We start from the raw sequence: 23,931 nt of genomic DNA, 5'->3' as shown, positions 1-23,931 counted from the left end.
TCACATATTACAACTATGTAGTGCTTTCAATCACATAATGTTTATTTTAGGCTTCATACATTTAAATTCACGTGCTGTAAATGCGGCACAAACAAACATGACAGCGCCCGCTTATAACTGTTAGCTCAACTAACGCGATCATTATAAAAGTGTTTAAACAACAAATCACATTCATATACACATGGATTAAAGTGAAAAAAATTCTTCTGACTGATTTTTTTTTCAGGCCAAGTCATATTCCTTTAACCAATAGCGTTTTNCAACCCTGCTCCTGGAGAGCTACCGTCCTGCAAACTTCAGCTCCAACTTCAAGATGGTAGCTCTCCAGGAGCAGGGTTGGACACCCCTGTCTTAGACTTTCTTCTGTTTAGAGGTGATTTAAATATTCGTGTCTTGAAACAAAAGGAAAATTGACCGGCTTGTGCTGTGCCTCTATGGGCAGCTTAATGTAAGCCACTGCTTCTTTGTCTGCCAGCCACCCTGGTGGGTCATGTGACAGAAAACTATGGATAAGCAGTATTTTGCATTAGGATGAACAAGTCTTACTTTATATTTTAATTCCTCTTGAGCTCAAGTGACCATGCATCATACGGTAGCCAGAGTTAGGGTAAAGGTTCTGGATGTCCGCTACAATTCTGTCCAGATCATCATCTGATATGTCTGCGTATAGGTCACACACTCTGGGGAAATAATGGTATGGCTGTTAAAAGTGAAAGAGACAATTCATTATAAGCCACAAAGTCATGAAGTTATTCTTTATAAATAAATTTGGAACTAGTTAAGCTACTCCTAGTGTTAATACTGTGGAGCAAACAATGAATTGCTTAAAGCCAGTGGTGTCAAACTCAGTTCCTGGAGGACCACAGCTCTGCAGAGTTTAGCTCCAACTACCTCCAAATGACACCTGCTTGGAAGTTTCGTTTTGGTGTCTATATGGGCTAGTTACACAAGATGGCGCCGGTGAGCTTTTGAGATGGCAGAGTCCGCAGACTAATTTCAGGTCGTATAACACTATCGAGTTGTTTGAGATACCCCTCGCTGCAGCCTGTAGCACGGTGACGTCATGAATGATTTAGCGAGCATGCGCCTTAACGTGTTGTGGTCAAGCATTCATTACTTATACAACTTTATGGAGATGCACATTTCATTTTCCAACAGGACTTGGCACCTGCACACAGTGCCAAAGCTACCAGTACCTGGTTTAAGGACCAAGGTATCCCTGTTCTTAATTGGCCAGCAAACTCGCCTGACCTTAACCCCATAGAAAATCTATGGGGTATTGTGAAGAGGAAGATGCGATATGCCAGACCCAACAATGCAGAAGAGCTGAAGGCCACTATCAGAGCAACCTGGGCTCTCATAACACCTGAGCAGTGCCACAGACTGATCGACTCCATGCCACGCCGCATTGCTGCAGTAATTCAGGCAAAAGGAGCCCCAACTAAGTATTGAGTGCTGTACATGCTCATACTTTTCATGTTCATACTTTTCAGTTGGCCAAGATTTCTAAAAATCCTTTCTTTGTATTGGTCTTAAGTAATATTCTAATTTTCTGAGATACTGAATTTGGGATTTTCATTAGTTGTCAGTAATCCTCAACTCAACTTTATTTATATAGCGCTTTTTACAATTTTCATTGTTACAAAGCAGCTGTACATGAGACACATTGACTATCAGCAAAACAATTAAAGTTGTACCTGCAAAAACAAGAAAAAGTTGAAAACACAGAAGACAGACATACCCACATACAAAACACTCCACACACACAATATGCACACGTACTAACACACATAGACATAGACACAGACACAGACACACACACACACACGGACGCGCACGCACACACACACACACGTACACAAACAAGTACGCATACACACATACAGGCATATGTGGTTTATGAGGCCACTGTGTTTTTTCTGTGGTTTATGGGGACACACATTTCCCACCATCCAATCAAGGTAATAGTCATGTCAAAAATTTTCATTTGTCCCATTCTCTTAGGAGGCCTTTCAACTGTGATTTTGTTGAATTCCATTGCTGGGGAGGCCTGGATCCCGATTGTAAGTGTTCAATGACTAGTCCAATATCCTTGTCATCTTTCTGAGCTTGTCTTATTTCCTCTTTTGACAGGGTTCTGCGTCTATGTTTTTACCTGCTTGGATTATTTTTCTATTTGTGGATTATTGTCTTCCCGGTCATTCCAGTGGGTGTGGATTGTTTTTTCCTTTTTTTTGAAACATTAACTCTTCCGGTTTTTTTTTTTGTCTGCCCAGGCTCCGGGGTTTTGTTTGTTTTTCTGGCCACCTTATTTTCTCTCAGTTGTACCCTGGATCCGCACTTCTCACCCGGGCATCCAGCGACCAGGAGCCCCGATTCTTCACCCTCCCTCAGTCACCAGAGTTGGGACTGGACCGGTATACGTTCGCCTAAGGGTTCTTTCGTGCCTCCGAGTTGAGCCTTCCCTTCGGGTGGAGTCTGACCAGACTGCTGTTCCACAACTGACTTCCTCCCGCCGATAACCTGATCATTTCGCTCCGTGTGTCTATAGAATAAAGTCTGTTCACCTGCAATTGAATTTGTGTGCTCTTTCCCTGACACTTCCATTTGGGACTGGTTCAATAATATTTTCCCAAATCTACATAACATATTGATGTTGGCAACCTGCATTCTCTTGCCCATTTTGTTATTGTTATGTTTTTGGCCATGTGTCATGCAGGCTATTAAGAGAGCTAACACATCTGCTCATCAACAACAGATGGTTGTTTATTCAGTTAATACAGAACGCATCTATGAAAATGAATAGATATGTCTTTGTTCTATAGTGGGTTATAAGCAGGTGTTGTCCGTGTTACGAGATAACCAAGATGGATAAGATGGATTTTTATTAGCTTGCATACTTCGAGTAATTACTTAAGGATTTCGCCCACGCATTTATATATATATATCTATATATACTTACACATTTCTTATTACGGTTTTGATGACATTTGCCTGCACTCATTCACTTTGTAGTATCTATTCCTCGTCAGAAATTAATCATGTGTGGGACTCTTTTTGAGTCCCAAAGGGGGGAATATATTGTGTAATTTCTGAGCACATATAGATGTAATTTACATGTATTGAATTTACATGTATTGAGCACTGTTTTTCACCACAGCTATAAATGCACTTGATAAAATACCTAAAAAGTATTGAGAAGTATTCATAGGAACATTAGTACATAGATGGGTTGATCTGAAATCATATTCAATAAGAATAATTACATATAAGTAGGTTTATGATGATAATTTGATTATTTGAAGAAGAATTGATGATTTAATGACACAATCTGTACCTGTAACCAATGATTGTTCATATAAATGCACTTAATGTCACTTTAAGCATGTTTAAAGCACATTTGAGCACAATGTAACAAGGTAAAAATCCAGTGATGTTTTTAGAGGCCTAGAGTTTGAAGCCTGTTGTGCTCTCTCTGAAACCTGGGGATTTTCCACTGTTTAAAAGTAACCATGATTACGCACGTACGCCACGCCGTCTCGTATGGAGACCATGGCTTGTTTGGTGGTCTCGTGTAGTAACCATTGTATGCAAATTATTTAAAAAATGATGTAATAACCAGCGTACCACCATTAGATACGTACCTTGTTGCCTGGGACTTATTGGTGGCAGGCAATTAACAATTGGTTAATAAAAATAAGAGATAACAGGAAANATACCTGATTGGTTTCAGAAGAGACCACCTTTCAGAAATTTTACTATAACTGATAGACTGGAAAACACTTGGTTTTTAGATGACTTGGAACATCTCACTTTGTTTGGCTCGAGCAAATAAAGTTAACTCCTTGGCAACCGGACCTTCTTGTCTGAGAGATTTTTTGAACTACAAGACTGACATTTTTCCACAACAGTACCTACAGGGCGCCAGTCATTCAAGCATGTGATTTTAGCCTGCTTTGGGATGGGCACAATGGTGGACGTTTTAAAGCATGACACACACACACACACACACTGTGTATATGTCTAAATTAAGGGTGTGCAAAGCAGCCGGTATTTGTATCTGTATTTGTATTTGTTGAGGGGGGAAAGTATTTGTATTTGTGTTTGAGTAAAATTCAAAATAGGCATAAAAATCCAAATTTTTTGCGTTACACTTCTAATTTACGTTATAGTGTATGTAAACAGAGCGAACATGAGAGCACCCTACTGCAGACGTCAATAATGCAGCGTAATGGAATAATCTCCCGATCAAACTCCGCTTCCCGAAAGTTATAAACTGCCTCCGGAACCCAGTTAAGGTACAAAAATCTATTCAACAAAAATAGTGATGCACGCAGTGAAGTCTTTTTTCGCTCAGCCGAGCCTTCTCTGTTGCTGTGTGGAGCAGCCTGTGTCCGTCACCTCTTTTTGCCATCAACATTAAGGCTTCCAAATGCTCCTGTGAGAGCTTGCTTCTGAGTCTGGTTTTAATTAACAGTTGATGATTTTGCATCTTCGTAAAGAAAACGACCACCATCAGCAGTCAGTTCTCTGCGCCGCTGCCTCTTGATCACGCCCCAAACCCCCGACACATGCTCGCTCCCCACTTTCTCTCTCCTATCTGTAGATGATGTTTCCAAGGTCATGTCTTCTAACCGCCCAACTACCTGCCCGATAGATCCCATCCCCACTCATCTCCTCCAGGCCATCTCTCAATCGGTTGTTCCCGCGCTGACCCACATTATCAACTCGTCTCTCACCACTGGTCATTTAGAGTATCCTGGAGAGGTGAGGTCTCTGAGTCCCAACAGCTCAACACAGGGGTGCCTCAGGGCTCAGTGCTTGGTCCGTTGCTATTTTCTGTATACATGACATCCCTAGGCTATGTCATTTGGAAACATGGATTTTGCTATCACTGCTATGCGGATGATACACAACTCCACCTGTCATTTCAGCCTGATGATCCGACTGTTTCTGCAGGCATTTCAGCATGCAGCATGCAAGCCGACATTTCACTCTGGATGAAGGACCATCACCTGCAGCTGAACCTTTCAAAAACAGAACTGCTTGTAATCCCGGCCGACACAAAGATTCATCATAACTTCTCCATTCCACTGGGCTCATCAACTATCACATCTTCCAGAACAGCCAGAAACCTGGGAGTGGTGATCGACGATCAGCTTAACTTCACAGTTCAGGTTGCCAGCACCACCCAGTCCTGTAGATTCATCCTCTACAATATTAAGAAAATTAGACCTTTCCTATCCGAGCATGCTACGCAAGTCCTAGTCCAGGCTCTTGTTCTGTCCAGAATTGACTACTGCAATGCGCTACTGGCTGGACTTCCAGCTTGCACAACCAAACCTCTACACATGATCCAGAATGCAGCGGCAAGAGTGATCTTCAATGAACCGAAGAGAGCGCACGTCACTCCTCTCTTCATTAAGTTACATTGGCTCCCTATAGTCGCTCGCATCAAATTCAAGACTCTGCTCCTGGCCTACAAGACCACCACTGATTTGGCACCCCCTTATCGTCACTCGCTAATGCAGACTTATGTACCCGCCAGACCTCTACGCTCTGCAAATGAACGATGTCTTGTGGTGCCATCCCAAAAAGGTAAAAAATCTCTCACGTACCTTCTCGGGATCGGTTCCACATTTGTGGAATGATCAGCCCACTTCTACAAGATCAGCAGATTCTTTAAGGATCTTTAAGAATCGTCTGAAAACACATCTCTTCCGTCAACACCTGACTGATCCGTTCTGACTTCTATCTCTTTTCTACTCTTTAAAAAAAAAACTTGTATACTGTGGCAGGCTATATGAGATCAGTTTTTTTTATTGCACATAAGCTTTTTGTTGTCCTTATGTTGTTCAAATTGCTTCCATTGTTTACCTCATCTGTAAGTCGCTTTGCATAAAAGCATCTGCTAAATGACTAAATGTAAATGTAAATGTAATGAACTTGAGGGAGAAAATGTACATTCACAGTCAACCTGAGTGATGGACAAGGTAAGCAGAAATCTGTATCCAAGACCTAGGAGGGGGTAGGCATTGTGTAGGCAATAATATTGTTTTAAATAAATTGATTATTGTTGTCATTATAATTTTATATTGATTTACGCGTTGACCACTGTTCTACAATTAAGTAAAACAGTGATTAAGATCATTGTGTGATTTATTCTTTATTTTTTAACACTTATGAAGGCTTTTAAAATCTTTAGAAACCAAATAGATTGTATATGCAAATGCAGAGTTCAAAGTTAAGGTTAAGATTTAAATAATACATACATAAAAATAGCTGTTGTTTTCAATGTTTTTTTAACTTTTAAGTTCACTTAAGACAAAACTGACTGTGTTTACGAGGATGCTGGACAAGCCAGGTATTTTGACATAATTTTGAGCGTAATTATCTAACGTTATGTCATGAAAGAAAACTCATACACAGTTTTATGCACGCCAAAAAGAAACGAATTGAACTTTGTTTAAATTACAGTTATATTTCAAAGTGGTGGCTTATTGCAGCTGCAATTTTGAAACAAAACAATGCAGAACGTGTATGCTCTTCAAGCAAATAATTCATTGATTTTCACAAACTTGGTGGCTTCTGCTTTGAGTGCTTGTCGTTTTTTCTCTCTTAACTTCTCGGCCCCTGCTTTAAGGCTTAGAGATTTTGTGCTTTAACATGTTAACTGTTATTGCAGGTCATCATAAAAGTAAATGCTGCAGTTACGTAGCCGCCATTCTGCATCCAGCAGGTCTGTTTCTTAATTCTGATTTGCCAATGGTCACGTGTGTCAGTCTCGCAGGCAGCTAGCAGTCGCATGAGCTTCATTGGCAGTGAGACACACACAGAAGCCCGGAATTGGACTGATAGAACAATATACTTACGAGTTACGCATATAATTACACTTAAAAAAACAACAACGCGACTCACCGGCCCACACAACTCGCGGCTTACCGGGAATCTCCCGGTAGTCCCGATGGCCAGTACATGCTTGCTTATAACTTCTAAACGAAATGAGATATCTTCACCATATTTGACGTGTTCACAAATACTTCGTAAATGTCAGATCTCATAGTAAAATGTGTGTGTGTTAATAGATTCCAATCACTCGTAAACAGGGCACGCATGCATGCTCATTCACAATTAGCATAATCCCCGCCTATGGAATCCTCTGGACTTCATTCTCTGGTTTGGCTATTATATTGCATAAATGTATGAGACTAATAGGCTATATGCTTACCAATAAATTTATCAATTTAACTGTGTCCACCAAAGCGTTTTTAGTCAGCTAAAATAATCATACCTGATGCTCTTCTCAAAACGTCTCCGGTTAATGTCGTAACCTCGGTTCCCTGAGAAGCGGGAACGAGACATTGCGGAAGCTTCCGCATATGGGAACTCCTCCCTTCTCACCTCTCCTGCAGTCTTATTGGATAACGCCAGTGAAACTGGCCAATTGTCGCACTCGCAACCGAATGTAATTACTGGCGACCAGACAGTATAAATAAAGTGCACAGCGACAATACCTCAGAATCTGCGAAAGAACGCCTCCAAGGCTGACACGCGACGAAGACGGTGGCTAGCGCAATGTCTCGTTCCCGCTTCTCAGGGAACCGAGATCAGCAACTAGGTAACATTGAGCTGTCCGTACTCACCGAGAGGACATGCGAGGCTAATGAGGATACATCCAGCCTGTAGAATCTAGCGAAGGTGTTCTGCGAAGACCAGCCAGCCGCACAACAGATGTCCTTAATAGAAACACCTCTAGCCCAAGCCCACGAAGAGGCAACAGCCCTAGTTGAGTGAGCCCTGACGCCGAAAGGGCAGGCCTGCCCTTGACTCTCATACGCCAGGTTGATAGCGTCCACCACCCAGTGAGAGAGCCTCTGTTTAGAGATAGCCCGACCTTTAGTCCCCCCGCCGTAGCACACGAAGAGCTGATCAGACAGCCGAAACCCGGCCGTACGATCAATGTAACCCCTCAAAACCCTAACCGGACACACAGCCCTCTGAGCATCAGCATCACACGAGGCGGACGACTCGCAAAACAAAGCGGGCAACGGAATAACCTGCTCTCTGAACGGGGTAGACAGGAACTTAGGCACATAACCCGCCTTCGGCCGTAGAGTGACGCTGCAGACGCCGGCCCCAAAACGAATGAAATCCGCGCCGATAGAAAGCGCACATAAATCCCCAATGCATTTTGCCGAAGCAAGAGCGAGAAGGAGAACGGCTTTAAGAGAGAGCTCACTTATAGAAACAGCTTCCAACGGCTCGAACGGGGGCAGAGAGAGAGCCCTCAGCACCAGAGACAAATCCCACGGAGGTACTGAAGGAGATCGCGAGGGAAAGAGCCTCCAAGCTCCTCTCAAAAATCTGACCACCAATACATGCCTACCGATCGATTGCCCGTCAACCGGGGAACGAAACGAGGCGATAGCAGCCACATAAACCTTCAGCGTGGATGGGAGGCCACCATTATCCATCCTGTATTGTAGAAAGCGTAACACATCAGACACGGGACATGACACCGGGTCTATACCGCACTCAATACACCACTTCTTAAATACATCGCATTTCAGAGCATATAAGCGTCTAGTGGAAGGCGCCCGAGACTCCACAATAGTGTCAAGCACTCTCTGAGGGAGGGGTTCTAAGACCCCTGAAGCGGCCAGAAATGGAGGCTCCACAAATCCGGGTTGGGGTGCCAAATCGAGCCATTCGCCTGAGATAACAGGTCGCCACTGAGGGGAATCCGCCACGGAGAGGACACCAGTAACTCTCTCAGGTCCGGGAACCACGGCTGATTCGGCCAAAACGGAGCAACGAGGATCACCAACGCTCTATCCTCTCTGATCTTGCCCAGCACAAGGGGCAGAATCTTCACCGGAGGAAAAGCGTAAAGCTGGGCGTTCTGGCCAGCGCGTCGTCAGAGCGTCCGTTTCCCTGGGGGAGCGCGGCAGCGAGAAGAAAAGCGGACAGTGTGCGTTATCGCTCGTCGCGAACAGATCCACCTCCGCCTTCCCGAAGCGATCCCAGATCATCCGTACTGAGTCGGGGTGAAGTCTCCATTCCCCTTGGGAAAGACCTCCCCTCGAGAGCATATCCGCTCCGCAGTTCAAATGACCGGGGATATGCGCTGCCCTGATGGAAAGCAGGTGCTGGTCTGCCCACAGCAGCAGCCTCGCAGCCAGCTCGAAAAGGGCTCTGGAGTGGACCCCTCCTTGGCGATTGATGTACGAAACCACGGACGTGTTGTCGGTGCGAATCAATACATGACGCTGCATCAGCTGAGGCCAAAAAGTCTGCAGAGCTAAGAACACCGCCATCAGCTCCAGCCGATTTATGTGCCAACTGCTCAGAGACTGCAACCACAGACCCGACGCCGGCCTGCCTTCGCACACTGCACCCCAGCCCGAGGAAGACGCATCCGTCGTTACCACCGTGCGCGTTGTCACAAGCCCCAGGGGAACGCCCTGGCTGAACATGCTCCAGTCGCGCCACGGTTCCAAAGCGCTGAGGCATCTGTGAGTTATCCTCACGCGCGCACGACCCGAGGACCATGCTCTCCGTGGAACTTGAGTCTTTAGCCACAGCTGCAGAGGACGCATGTGCAAAAGACCCAGGTGGCAGACTGGTGATGCTGACGCCATCAGTCCCAGAAGTCTCTGAAATACCCTTAGTGGAACGGACCGGTCCAGGCTAAAGGCACGCAGTGCCTTGCAGTGCTTGGATGGACTCCAAGCGCTCCTGAGAGAGGCGGGCGCGCATCTCCACTGAGTCGAAACATACCCCTAGATATGTTATGGACCGACTCGGCAGAAGCTTGCTCTTCGGCACGTTCACCCGCAGCCCCAGGGATGACAAGTGACGAAGCAGCATCTGCGTATGACTGACAAGCACATCTCGTGAATGGGCTAGAAGCAGCCAGTCATCCAGATAGTTCAGAATGCGCATACCACTCGCTCTGAGAGGGGAAAGCGCTGCGTCCACGCATTTCGAGAACGTGCGTGGAGCCAATGCCAGTCCGAACGGCAGCACAGCAAACTGGTACACCGCTCCGTCGAACGCGAACCGCAGGAAGCGCCGGTGGCTCTGGGCTATCTGAACATGAAAATATGCATCCTTCAGATCCACAGACGCAAACCAGTCCCCAGGACAAACTTGCGCCAGGATCTGTTTTAGCGTAATCATTCTGAACGCCCTCTTGTGAAGCGCTCGGTTGATGGGTCTCAAATCCAAAATAGGACGGAGTCCGCCATCTCTCTTGGGCACCACAAAATACCGGCTGTAGAAACCGCACTCTACATCACTTGGAGGAACCCCCTCTATCGCTCTTTTCCCGAGCAGGCTGTGAATCTCTTGTCTCAGCACCGGAGCGTTGCATGGCAATGTGAGTTACGGGACAACTCCGCTGAAGTGGGGGGGCCTGCGTCTGAACTGAAGGGAATACCCGTGTTCTATCACATTTAGCAGCCAAGGAGAGATACCAGGAATGGCTTTCCACGCACTCAGAAACATGCATAGCGGCTGAATTACCTCGGGCGATACAGCTTGCTGATATTCCGGAGACGCGCTCGGAAGGGACAGTCCGCTGCACCACGTCGTAGAACCGGCAATGTAGAGTTTTTGCTAAGCAGCAAGAGAAGATCTTCATAACCGAAGGCTCCGAAGAACAAAAGGTGAATGAATGATGCACGCCGTCTCCCTTTTATACCCGGATGTCCGGGGCGGAGTCCGGCATGCAAATTTCATTTGCCAATTTTCATTGGCCTTTTCTAAGTAGTCGGAAACGATTGGTTCTCAGGGACGAACCCCATCTGTCGGTTCGACACAACGTCGAGAGACCGACAGAAAGGGAAAGAAATATGGTCTACCAGCCAAATAACCATAGTGATATAAAGTAAATATTTTGAATTACATTATGATGTGCTCCTATGCACATGCTAAGTGCCGTAAGTGGTATGCTAAGGAACACACACACGTTTTGTTATGTGGCATTTTCTGTTTGCTCAGAAGCATTTGTAAACTGCAGTTCTAAAGCTCAGCTTTAATAAAGAAACTTAAAATGTTTAACATCTTTTCACATCATGTGTTTTTGCATCAAATTATAGAGCGTAGAACAGTATTGATAAGTACTATAAGTAAAATCTTAACGATACCCATCCCTAACGATAATAATACATCACAATATAGTTATTCTTGCAGGAAATAAGTTTATCCAAAGGAGAAGTTCATTTCTAGTACAAAAATTTACAGATAATCCCCCTTATCCCCTTGTCATCTAAGAGGTTCATGTCTTTCTTTCTCCAGTCGTAAAGAATTTATGCTTTTTGAGGAAAACATTTCAGGAATTTTCTCCATATAGTGGACTTCTATGATGCCCGTGAGTTTTGAACTTTGCTCTCAAAATGCAGTTTAAATGCAGCTTTAAAGGGCTCTATACAATCCCAGTCGAGGGTCTTATTTAGCGAAACGATCAGTTATTTATAAAAAAAAAAATTAATTACTATTTATATACTTTTAACCTCAAATACTAGTCTTGTCTAGCTCTGCGACGTGTATGTGTAGTCTGTGCAGCTCTGGTTCAAGACCGTTAGGGTAGGTTGAAAAACTCCCATCTCATTTTCTCCCTCAACTTCAAAATCGTCCTACATCGCTACAGAAGTACCGAACCAGTGTTTACAAAGTGAACGTGCAAAGAAGATCAAATGCCCTTTATATAAAAAAAAGGTAAAACAGCGATGTAGGATGACTTTGAAGTTTGAGGAGAAAATGAGATGGGAATTTTTCGATAAAGGTACATATGTAATGAAAACATTATGTAATTGAGTGCATAAATGAACGTGAGCAATCTTACCTGACGCTGATTTTACAATAGCCAGTCCTAACAGTTTGTGGAAAACATATGTGAAAGCTTGAGTTAATGACCTCAAAAAAGCTAATTGGAGTCAGGTTTTAGCACACCTGGAGTCTCGTTAAGATAATAAGTTTAGAGGTGTGGACTACAGCTACTTTGACTGATAAAAACCCCTCAAACTGGTGGAGTTTGCTCTGCACAAGAAGAACACGCTTATGTGAGCCATGCCTCGCCAAATAGAGCTTTAAGAGGATCTACGATCAAGAATTGTTGATTTACATAAAGCTGGCAAGGGTTACAAAGACTTTAGAAATTCAACAGTCTACAGTTAGGCAAACAATCTACAAATGGAGACACTTTGGGACTGTTGCTACTCTACCAAGAAGTGGGCGCCCAGTCAAAATAACACCAAGAGCACAACGAAGACTCATCAATGAGGTAAAGAAACAACCCCGAATGACAGCCAAAGATTTGAAGGCATCATTGGAACTTGCTAACATCTCTGTTAGTCTACAATACGTAAAACACTGAATAAGCAGGGTATCCACGGCAGGACACCACGATGGAAGCCACTGCTTACTAAAAAGAACATTGCTGCATGCTTGAAGTTTGCAAAAGAGCATATTGACACTCCACAACGGTATTGGCAAAATGTTTTGTGGACTGATGATGCTAAGATTGAACTATTTGGAAAAAAACACACAGCACTACATCTGGTGTAGAAAGGTTACGGCATATCATCATGAAAACATCATCCCAACTGTAAAGTATGGTGGAGGAAACATCATGATTTGGGCCTGCTTGGAATCATTGAGGGGAAAATTAATTCCCAAGTATATCAGACAATTCTTCAGGATAATGTGAGAATGTCTGTACGTCAGCTGAAACTGTGTAGAACGTGGGTGATGCAACAGGACAACGACCCAAAACACCGGAGCAAGTCCACAACAGAATGGCTTCAGAAAAACAAAATCCACCTTTTGGAGTGGCCAAGTCAGAGCCCAGACCTCAACCCAATAGAGATGCTATGGATTGACATGAGACGTCCAAAGAATATGACAGAGCTTAAGCAGTTCTGCCAGTAGGAATGGGCTAAAATTCCTCCTCAACGATGTGCAGGTCTGATCCACAGCTACAGGAAGCGCCTGGTTGAGGTTATTGCTGCCAAGGGGGGTCAACCAGTTATTAATTGTAAGGGTTCACTTACTTTTTTCCACTGCCATTTTGAACGTTGAATGAGTGTGTTCAATAAAGACATGAAAGAGCAGAATTGTTTTTGTGTTATTATTTTTAGACCCATTATATTTGTCAATACCCTTGACTTAGATGAGGATACGAAGAATCTCTTCAGTTTCATTCTTAAATGTAGAGAAAATGAATCCTTAGCGAAATGTGTGTTTGAAATAAAGGGTATAAAAAACCTTTAGGGTATGAAGTTACACATAATGAAATGTGTACTGCTGGAAAATGATTGCTTTGAGATTCTTGATGTTAAAAACTGTTTCTAGAATCTAGAATGCAGTAGAAAAAATACTTAAAATGGGGTCTAATGCTATTTTTTAAAAGGTGAAATTACTTGATGTCACATGTTTTTTTACAAGGTTAAAAAAATTGTCAATGAAATGCGATGTAGTGATTTTGAAAAAAAGTTTAATATTAAGCTTGATGTTCTTGCTGTTTACAATTTTATGTGATGAAAATCATTTGTGATGAAAAATGAAAATGTTTTAAAAAGTTAGTCTAAACAACAGTTTTTTGAAAAAGTAAAATTGCTCAATGTATCCTGTTATGACACATTGTGATAGAGCTTGAAAAATGTGAGAATGTAATAGTTTTGAATGTTTAATAAATGTGGTAAACGGCATTCTGGACTTTTTAATGTGCTGTATGGAGTACAAATTTGCCATTGAAGGGAACTAAAGGCTTGTTACTGGGGCAGTACCCTTAAAAGGACAAATGTGCACCTTTTTAAAGGTACATAATGGTACCATAGCACTATATGGAAAATTTAGTCAGCAGAGGTACATATTTGCCTTTGAAAAGTACATACTGCAAGGGTACAGATACGTACCCACGTGAAAGGGTACAACGGGTGTAACCTTTATGGTACTGCCTCAGTGACAAGCCATTGTACCTTTCCCTGCCATTCCCTGAAAGTACAAATTTTGCACATTTTTTCTGACAGTGCACAAATACAAAGCTAGGGATGCACCGAATGTTCGGCCGAATATAGCAAAAAACGCATGTGATACGATCAAGCAGCAACCAGCGCAGAGAGAGAGAGAGAGGCGTGCGCTTTATTACTGCCGCAAACATTTTGGCAGTGCGTGTGTGTGGAGCATTTTAAATTGTCAGAGAAAGACACAGCACGGGACATGCCGCACGGAAGTAAATTTCCGAATGAAAGCGTCTTTACCGGTCGGTAACTTTACTTCAGACAGAAGCGGGCCTTTGACATCATACAGTGGTCGTGTGCACACAGTTCACTGTACTAAACAACTTGTCAAAGTATGTTCTGTGCATCCTGGCTAAGAGTGCAACTTCTGAGAGAACGGTCAGCTTTTGTGGACGGAGTTTGGAGGAGAGACGTGAACTGAAATGGTTGTCAGTCAGCATCAGTCAGAATTGCTTGCATTGGATGTTTTTTTTTCCTTTAAATCTTTTTGCAATGTAGCCTATCATAATCCAACAGTTTTCTTTTATTCGTATTTTTAGCTTACAGGCCTAATGTGGAATGACAGTTTTTAATAAACTGTTTTGTTGTAGGGGTACAGAGTAACTTACATTACATTCTTTTAGCAGACAGTTATAGGCCTATATTATATAGGCTATTCATGAAGGGAGAGGGCTCAATTTTTTGTTTGAATTTACTTTGTTTTGCTCAATTTCATATTAAGTTGTATTGTATTTTATTGAAAAGCAAGACAAATTATGAAAAGCACATTTTGACTATTCAGTTTGTGCAATAGTGAAAAAAATGGCTTAATAAATAGAAGAAATGCAAAAAAACATGTTCGGTGTTTGGTATTATTCGGCCTTCAGCCAAGTGTTTCACATCATATTCGGCTTCGGCCAAGAATTTTCGTTTCGGTGCATCCCAATACAAAACCATCAAAGCATGCGTTGTTTTCATTAAAAGGCATATTTGTCAAACAAAGATGCTATCATCTTGCAGATAGGTAAACTTACCCATTGCTTGTAATTGATTATTGTAGGTTTTTAAATGTTTTACTTTTAACTGTGCATTTTATTTGGGGTAAATTATCTTAAAAGTAGCCTAAAATCTCATGAACATTTTTTTTCACCAAAGCACCCGTTAACCTTGTAATTTCAAACAATTAAATGATCATATAATTAGGCTACAAAAGAAAATACTTTATTAATGTGATGAAAATAAGAAATCGCATAGGAATGTATTTTTACATTTGATATGCTAAACAAAAAAAACAACTAATTTTTCTATTTGTCATAATTCCTTTTCAGTTATCAAAAGGGTAAAGCGTACACAGACCTTCACCCTATCTCAAAACTTGCATACACGAACTGAGACCTGTCGTGAGACTTGATCGTAGCAACCGCTCACGTCCATATTGATAAATGGCAAGTTTTGCATGGAAATGACCATACACCCAGTTTTCGGTCGTACGCTCGTTTCATAAATGAGGACCAGACAGTGAAAACAGTTAAATGCACCTGAAATAAACTCTCAAGGCAACTCTGGACATGCTGTTCATGTGTTTTTGTCCTCATACGGTGAGACACATTCAAATCCATGAGCGTCACGTGTGTAGCACGTTAAACTGCGCAACACACTCACTCATACACACATCTGTCAACCGTAAGAAATTTTTCTATTCTGTGTATTCCACGGAATGTAAATAAGTAGGCGTGGTTAACCTGGCGCTCTGCAAATTGGGCATTATTCTGAAAAAAAACTAGCAAATTAATCCACCCATAACAAATTAACGTATCAAATATTCTTTTGAGCTTCTTTCAGTCTGTAGTTTTGTGATCTGCTCCTGTCCGGCACTTTCTCTCTCACCCACAGTAAAGCTCATTCTCACCACGTATTTCAGAAGTCAGGTTGCTTTGTGACGCTGTTAATCGTTATAATAAAGTTTAACTTCAGGCGAGGCAAGGTGAAACTTGCGTTGAAATGCACGATGATGCTCGCCGCATGAGCGCTTTGCCGTGACGCGGCGCTTTTCCCCATTTTGGGAGACACGTGTGGAGTCACCAGAGACTTGCAGTGCAAAGACAAGCGCCACAATAAACAAACCTAAATACATGAAGAGCGATAAAGACCTACAGTACTGACTTCCCCCAGGTAGCCAAAACAGTTCGGCCCAAAAATGGCCCAAATCCAGCAGGCCAGAAAAAATAAATCGGCCCAGTTGCGGTTGCCAGACTCATGCCAAATCTAGGATGAATGACGCCCCAGAATCGGCCCAAGTACACTGGCCCGAGTCCGGTTGCTTAAAGTGAGCTGACACTGCCAGCATAGGGCCACAATCACGCCAACAAAAAACTGTACACTCAGCCACCACTGGCCCGAGTCCGGGTGCTTAAAGTGAGCTGACACTGCCAGCATAGGGCCACAATCATGCCATCTAAAAACTGTACACTCAGCCTGCAAATGTACATGCGTTTAATAAGAACAACAAAACTAAATTAAGTATATAATTTATTCTTAATCATGCACTTCATAAAATCTACTAAAATAAATGTGTATTAGTTTTATGTAAAAATTAAGCCATTTTTTAAATGTTTTTTTTAAGAAAACATCATTTTACTGGGATGTGATTTACTTTTCCCTTCTTAAAACACTTTACACTGAGAATAGACTATGCACAGAACAAACCTTTTTTTAGAGGTTTCAAGTTTCATACACTGTATGCCATGTGCTCCTATGTAAAAATGCTCCAAAGAAATATGAGAAATATATGTTTAGATATTTATTTGAATTGTAACATTACAATAAACAAATGGAAGTGATCGATAAAACATCTGGAATCTCCTCAAGTAAGTGTACCTTAAAATAAGGACAGACTGACAGAAAGAGATAAGAGAGGGAACAGAAAATGACTCATGGTTAATACATCAGACAGACTGAAGGCATGAATGGTAACTCATGTAAATGCTAACAACATCTGAAATACCTTATAAAGATTTTGCTGGTTTCGGGCCCTCAGATGCAAGTGGAAGCCATCTTTTTATATTACTTTTCAAGTCCTGATTACCAGCTTGCCACTGAAATAAAAGAATTTCTGTCAGCAGCTGTTCAAGGAAAACATAACTATAATATTAACACTTATTTCTTTAATAATTATTTAAGACATAATCATCAACCATAGTATTCTTATGCATTACAAGGATTATACAGAGAAACACACATCAGGTTTGGGATATAATTATATTTACATGTATTCACTTTATCAAAACGCACACAAACTGTCAGACAGTTTGTCTCAAGCTCCATGACCAAAAGTGCCAGTAGTCAAAATAATCATAATAAAATAATTACTCATTACGCATTTCAGCTAACAGCTAAATTTAACCTATTTTTAAGTTCACATAGTTTTTATTAATTTTTAATCTTCTAATTTTGTACATATGAATGTATCATTTCTGACCAATAGAATTTTTTCCAAATGTATTTTATTGCAGCACTTTATACACTGCCTGCCCGTCCCCCAAAAAAGTCACACACTCTAATATTTCGTTGGACCGCCTTGAGCTTTGATTACGGCATGCATTCACTGTGGCATCACTTCGAGAAGCTTCTGCAATGTCCGTAAGTTTTCTCCAAGATCTTGTATTGATAATGGGAGAGTCGGACCGCTGCGCAAAGTTTTCTCCAGTACATCCCAAAGATTCTCAATGGGGTTAAGGTCTGGACTCTGTTGTGGACAATCCATGTGTGAAGATGATGTCTCATTCTCTCTGAATCATTCTTTCACAATTTGAGTCCGATGAATCCTGGCATTGTCATCTTGGAATATGTCCGTGCCATCAGGGAAGAAAAAATCATTAATGGAATAACCTGGTCATTCAGTATATTCAGGCAGTCAGCTGACCTCATTCTTTGGGCACATAACGTTTCTGAACCTATAGCTCCAATCCAATGGGAGGCTCTTACCTATTTGCTTAGTTAAATACAGGTGGTGACTTTTTTTGGATGGGCAGTGTATCTCAAGGAGCACTATGTAGTGTTTCTGTATTAATATTTAATTTAATTTAAATTGTATCTTATTCTTTTCATTTCAGTTGACCTGTGTGCGCAATGATATTATGTCATTGAAAAGTAAGGCGGCATCTGTTGATTAAAATAAGTGTTATTTTGTTTTTATTAGTTATTAATTATTAATTTAAAAGCAAATGTATTCAATTTAATATTTAATTTTAATAGTAGAAGTTTCTTTCGAATGCAGCTTTGTCTTTGCTGTGAGGCAAGTGATTAATCACATTTGTGCATTTTAATTCAAACAAATCCTACAAAGTACGGTATGTTGCCATGCTCTCATTTTAAATACGTAGAAACAACGTGCAAGCCTATAGCCTGATATTTTTCGGATGTCTGGACTAGCAGAGGTTTAGAAAAATATAAACAGATGTTTAAATATATTGAGTTTAGTTTACATTATTCTTAAGACAATATGCCTCTGCCAATATGATTTCAAAATCCTTAAAGAAACGTTATTTGCACTTTTACTTACATGGCACAGATGAATTCTTCCCAGATGGTCAACAAAATGATGATCTTGAGAAATCTAAATGTGACAAAAACAATCACAAAAATATGTAAAGTTGTATAAAGTTAGTGGACAGTAGGGTTGTCAAGGTACCATAAACATATCTTATGATAATATTCCTAAATAAAGAACTCAATACTATTGTTAAGTAATGTTTAAGTAAAGCAATATTTTTGTTTTATTAGGATATAACTTAGGTCAAGGCCACATAGTGAAAGTGAGGTTAATAAATCTAGATAACAAAGGCTTGGATTTAATGAAAGGCAGGAAAGACAGGTAAACAAGTTAATTCTTAAACTGAATGCTTATAAGACGCTGAAGACGGCTCTGTTTCATGCTAGTCACATTACCATTATAAATTACATGACATGACTCACCTCAATGACATATTTTCACTGTCAGAATAATTGTGAAGGTAAAGGTTATCTTATGTAGGGCTGCAACTAACTATTATTTTGATAATCGATTAGTTGGGCGATTATTTTTTCGATCAATCGATTAATCGGATAAAATGTAATTACATATTTTGCTTATAATAAGTAAATCAGATATGGGAAAAGTATACACAACTGAACTCATTAGCCTTCTCCCAAAATGTTGTGAATGTCTCCATAATTAACACACCTGGTGAATTGATTCAGGTGTGTCATATAGAAGCAACTGACAATAGTCTCTCCCAAACATGGGAGCGAGGGGAGGGTCGGCCAAGGAAATAATTTTTTTGTGCCATGAAAAGTGAGATATTTGTCATTCAAATGTAGTGAAGTACAGTAAAAAGTAAACAGAAAAAGTAATACTTAAGTACAAATACTCAAAAAGTGTACTTAAGTACAGTTCTGAAGTAAATGTACTTGTTACCCACCTCTGAACTAAATAAACCACCAAATCAGGGTATTTAGCCTATTATGTACTTTGCAAAGTGCAAACACCACAAATTGGGTTTTACTAATATAATCTTTAATTTTGTCATTTAAAACACCTCTCCCATTTAAACTTTAAAACTTCGCAGCTTGAAGAGATGCATGCAAAACACGTCTGACTTTAAAACTGCGCACCTCGCGCTGCACGGAGAGACGCATGCACCGAGAGACACGTCTGACTTTAAAACTGCGCAACATGTGCTGCACGGAGAGACACACCAGACTTTAAAACTGCGCACCTCGCGCTGCACGGAGAGACGCATGCACCGAGAGACACGTCTGACTTTAAAACTGCACAACTTGTGCCGCACTTAGAGACGCATCCACGGAGAGACACGTGTGACTTTAAAACTGCGCACCTCGCGCTGCACTGAGAGACACGTGTGACTTTAAAACTGCGCACCTCGCGCAGCACGGAGAGACACGTGTGACTTTTAAACTGCGCATCTCGCGCTGCACGAAGAGACGCATCCACAGAGAACCACATCTGACTTTAAAACTGCGCACCTCGCGCTGCACTAAGAGACGCATCCACGGAGAGACACGTCTGACTTTAAAACTGCGCAGCTCATGCTGCATGGAGAGACACATCTAAAACGGTAATTTTAAAAGGGACGAAGATGCGCTTGATTTATAACTGCGCAGCTCGCAAGTGACGTCACAGACCAACTAATCGATAATGAAATTCGTTGACAACGAATTTCATTATCGATTATTATCGATTTTATCGATTAGTTGTTGCAGCCCTAATCTTATGATTGCAAAAAACATTTTGTCTTCAAGAATTTTATGTAGACATACTGCAGTATTTATTATTCAATTTTAATGCTACATATTTGTCGATATAAGCTTGCAGTAATGTCGAATACCAGTCCTACAGTCCTACTAGTCAATACCAGTCCTACTAGTCAACACACGAGATTGGCTACCTTACAAAGTTCACACTGATGTAATATGTACAGAGTATCAATATTTTATGTATGAAAAGCATTTTAAATAATTATAAAAAAGTACTTACCTCAGCAAATAGCACTGTTTTATTCCTTCAGCAATCACATTAGGTCCAGAGGAAAAAAGCCCGCTAAATTTTGTCACTAGATGTCACAGCTAGTGGGCATGTCTTGAAAGTTTGAAACATGAGACCATTTATATTTTTCAAAATAAAAGCCGTTTTTATTTCAAAATCAAAGTTCCACTTCGAGCTTGATTCATAAGATACATTTTTTTAATGAAAAAAAAACATATAAAAATCTCAATAATAATCAGTTAAGAAGAAAAATATTTGATCACATATAAAATGTATCAGTAATAAAATAAAAATAAAACAAAATAAAAGTTGAAAGGCTTTAAAACTGATTTACAAATTATTTTTGAAAAAAAAAAAAAATTTAGCAAGTTGACAATTAATTATGTGTGTGTCAAGATATTATGTGGAAGATATTCCGTTACCCAGACACTTACCCACATTCAATATGGCACAGAGGTCCTGTGCAATACCATTCTCCCCTTCCCTCTGTTTATTCTGAGCTTATCTTTCCATCACACTACTTAAAATCAGTCTCTATAGCTTTAATCCTTGGTAAAAAAATATTCTTTTTAACAGGAAAACTAAACAATTATGAAATATTAATTGTTGAAAAATATATTTTCAATATTTGAAAACATGAGTAGTATATATAGGGGTCATTGTGTCAAAATGATTGATGGTGACCCTTGACCTTTGCGGGGGGGGTTGAATTACTTCCGGACCACCCACGTTGTGAGGGCCCCGCCCCCTTTGCGTTGACCTTTGACCGTATCCGCCCCATTGTGATTGACTGCCTCCTTTGCGTTGAACTTTTGCCCTTTGACAGTATCTGTCCACGTCGTGAGGGATTGCCCACGTCTGGAGTTGAACTCTTGAACTTTTGCCCATACGGTTACCGAACATTTTTCTCTCTTTTCCGGAGATCATGTTTGGACATGTTTTAATGAGGTTGACGCGTATCTTATGCGTGAATAAATAAAGCAACGAGTGATTAAATAAAACAATAAATCGGCGAATAAGTGATTAAAGAAAGAATTGGTTATATAAGTGATTAAATAAATAATGAATACGCAAATAAACAAAGCAAGTAATGAATACGTAAATAAACAAATAACATCTAGCTCGTCGCTGCATTCAGACACTACGTCCAAAACTTTTCTGACGCTCACGCAGATAGGCTCTTGACCAATCATGCAGAAGCCGATCATTTCGCCCCACGAATTTGACAGTCCTTTCACCGTGATCATATTTTTCTTGAGATTTGACAGACGAACGCTATCCGCAGAGCAGTCGTTTTCTGAATCGCAAGAAGCGTTGATTAACTTAAGCATCAGGTCCACCATCTGTCTTTTGTAATGCTGTTTAAAAATGGGAGCTATGATCTTTTGGCCGCTGCAGCCGCTTCCCATCTTGTCTTGTTCAGGCTTTGCTTGCATCTGTGCTGACGTTTCGGGCGGTATGCCTGGAGGCACCGGCGTCTTTGTCCGATTCCGTTTGGGAATACCAGGTATTGACGACGTCGCAGAAAACCTTGTCGGTGTCGCTGTTCAGAAGACTCTGTCGGATCTCTTCTAGCTTTGCGATGATGTATGTGCTCGTCTTTCAGTTCGTAGTAAATAGCATTCGCTGCTCCTTGTATCGCGCGAGTATCTGCCTTAAACCCGCAGCGTTGTAGTGCGGATGCGGCGAGGTGGTAAAGTTTGTCTTTAAACAGCTTGCGGCTGAACTCTAAAAAGTGGAGGCAAAATAGTACGATGTAGGTTCAAACAGACAGGAATGCTGCATCTGGCTCGGGTGATCTATTTCGCACCCCAGACACTCTTCTTTGAGCTTGACATTGATGATGTGCTGTAGTACCACGGTGACCACGCCTTTAATGACGTTGTAGCCGAGGTCCGTGAAGAATCCGTCTGTGATATCGATCGGAGTACGCCCACTTCCATTAGGGACCCGGACGATTCTGCAGGATCGTCCGTCTGTATGTGTTGTACCGCATTGTCATCGCGAGCGTCAGGAACAGTGTGGAGAGAAAGTCGCTGATGTTTTCTGAAGCGTAGTCTTGAGACATTTTGGGGAGAGGCTCTGTCTACTGATTTTTATAATGGCTATAGTAAATGGGGGGGAGGTCCGACGGCCCACTGGTTGCGCGCGCACTTCTCGGGGTGGAACAGCTGTACTTTAACTCTGGAATAGCCATCGCGCATATCGCACCACTTGATCATTCTGTTGATGTTGGAAAAAAGGGTCTCCAGGACATAAGGTCAGCCCATTTGAACAAAAATTGCATCTCGTACAGCTCGTGATGTTCGTCGTGAGGATAGCCCGGTGCGATCGCGAAGCTTTGTGTTGTCTTTGCAGAAGAAAAAGTAAACGCAGTCATGTGTTTCTTTTAGAATGATCGCCGACCACACGGTAACGACCGTTGGGGTTACCGAGTCCCACTCTGCGATGTACAAAGGTTCTTCGCGACTGTCGTTTAAATCCTTCCAGACGTAGTTGTAAAACAACGTCCAGTCCTTGTCAGGGAACGCCACGCAGGTGTCTTGTCCGGGTACGTATTCGCCTTTTTTGTCGCGCTGTAGAGGGTTACAACTCGAGACTCTTTGTTAAACGCGTAGCCTATCACGCGGTTACTCTCCATCAAAATTTCGTCCGTCACGTTGTTCTTATTTTCGTGAAGAAACTTTGTCAGACCGATATACCCTCGTGGTTTTTTCGGTGCCAGAGCCAGATTCTCTTCAAATAGATCGTCGTCCCATTCTCTTGGGGGGTTTGAGGAGAGCTGCTCGGGTGTGCCATGTTGATGTCTGTGTATTTTACCCTCATTTAAACAAAACATCCCCCAGGTTATTTGCAATGACGAAAGCGGCTCAGTGGTGTGAACATGAGCCAGATGCGCCAAAATGGTCTAGAGAATGACATGATTGACGATATAAAGCGTTTAAATCATGAGTAAAGAGAGGTCCGATATGATTTGTCACGCATTGCCCGAGGCGAAAGCCGCAGCTGCCTATCCTACAACGCATCCCTGTGTCGAGTAATATGCTCGCTCGTAAAGCTACACAAATAACCGGTCGTAATCCGGCCAAATTTTCACGCTAGGGATGTAAAACAAATCATACCCGATTAAAACGTCCGACGCTTGCCCCCTGCCAGGATGAAAACCTGAATACGACCGCTTAAACGTCACGACGATTTACGAGTCGGTGTGTTTGCAACGCTGGAGAATGTCTGAAACAGTCCTTTCATATAACGGCAGGAATGTGATCTTTCAACCAACGTAAGTTTTACCACACGTTTTATCACACGCTATATACAGTATATATATATATATATATATAGATAGTAGAGTGCTTTATTTATTACTTATTCATTTCCCTGGCC

The 23,931-nt window shown here is 41.6% G+C and overlaps 1 long non-coding RNA gene across 1 annotated transcript; it reads right to left on the bottom strand.

Moving 5' to 3' along the window:
- Positions 1 to 16,795: 16,795 nt before the first annotated feature.
- On the bottom strand, positions 16,796 to 21,629 carry LOC130546322 (uncharacterized). The gene is made up of 4 exons (XR_008961766.1): positions 20,539 to 21,629; positions 18,565 to 18,618; positions 17,008 to 17,098; positions 16,796 to 16,897 (listed from the first exon to the last, which is right to left on the bottom strand). It is a non-coding gene; the product is annotated as an uncharacterized LOC130546322 (long non-coding RNA).
- Between the last annotated feature and the right edge of the window lie 2,302 nt (positions 21,630 to 23,931).

The sequence above is a fragment of the Triplophysa rosa genome, linkage group LG22 (assembly GCF_024868665.1).
Source record: "Triplophysa rosa linkage group LG22, Trosa_1v2, whole genome shotgun sequence".
In the NCBI taxonomy this organism is placed as follows: Eukaryota; Metazoa; Chordata; class Actinopteri; order Cypriniformes; family Nemacheilidae; genus Triplophysa; species Triplophysa rosa.
This window is presented reverse-complemented; position numbering and strand designations above follow the sequence as displayed.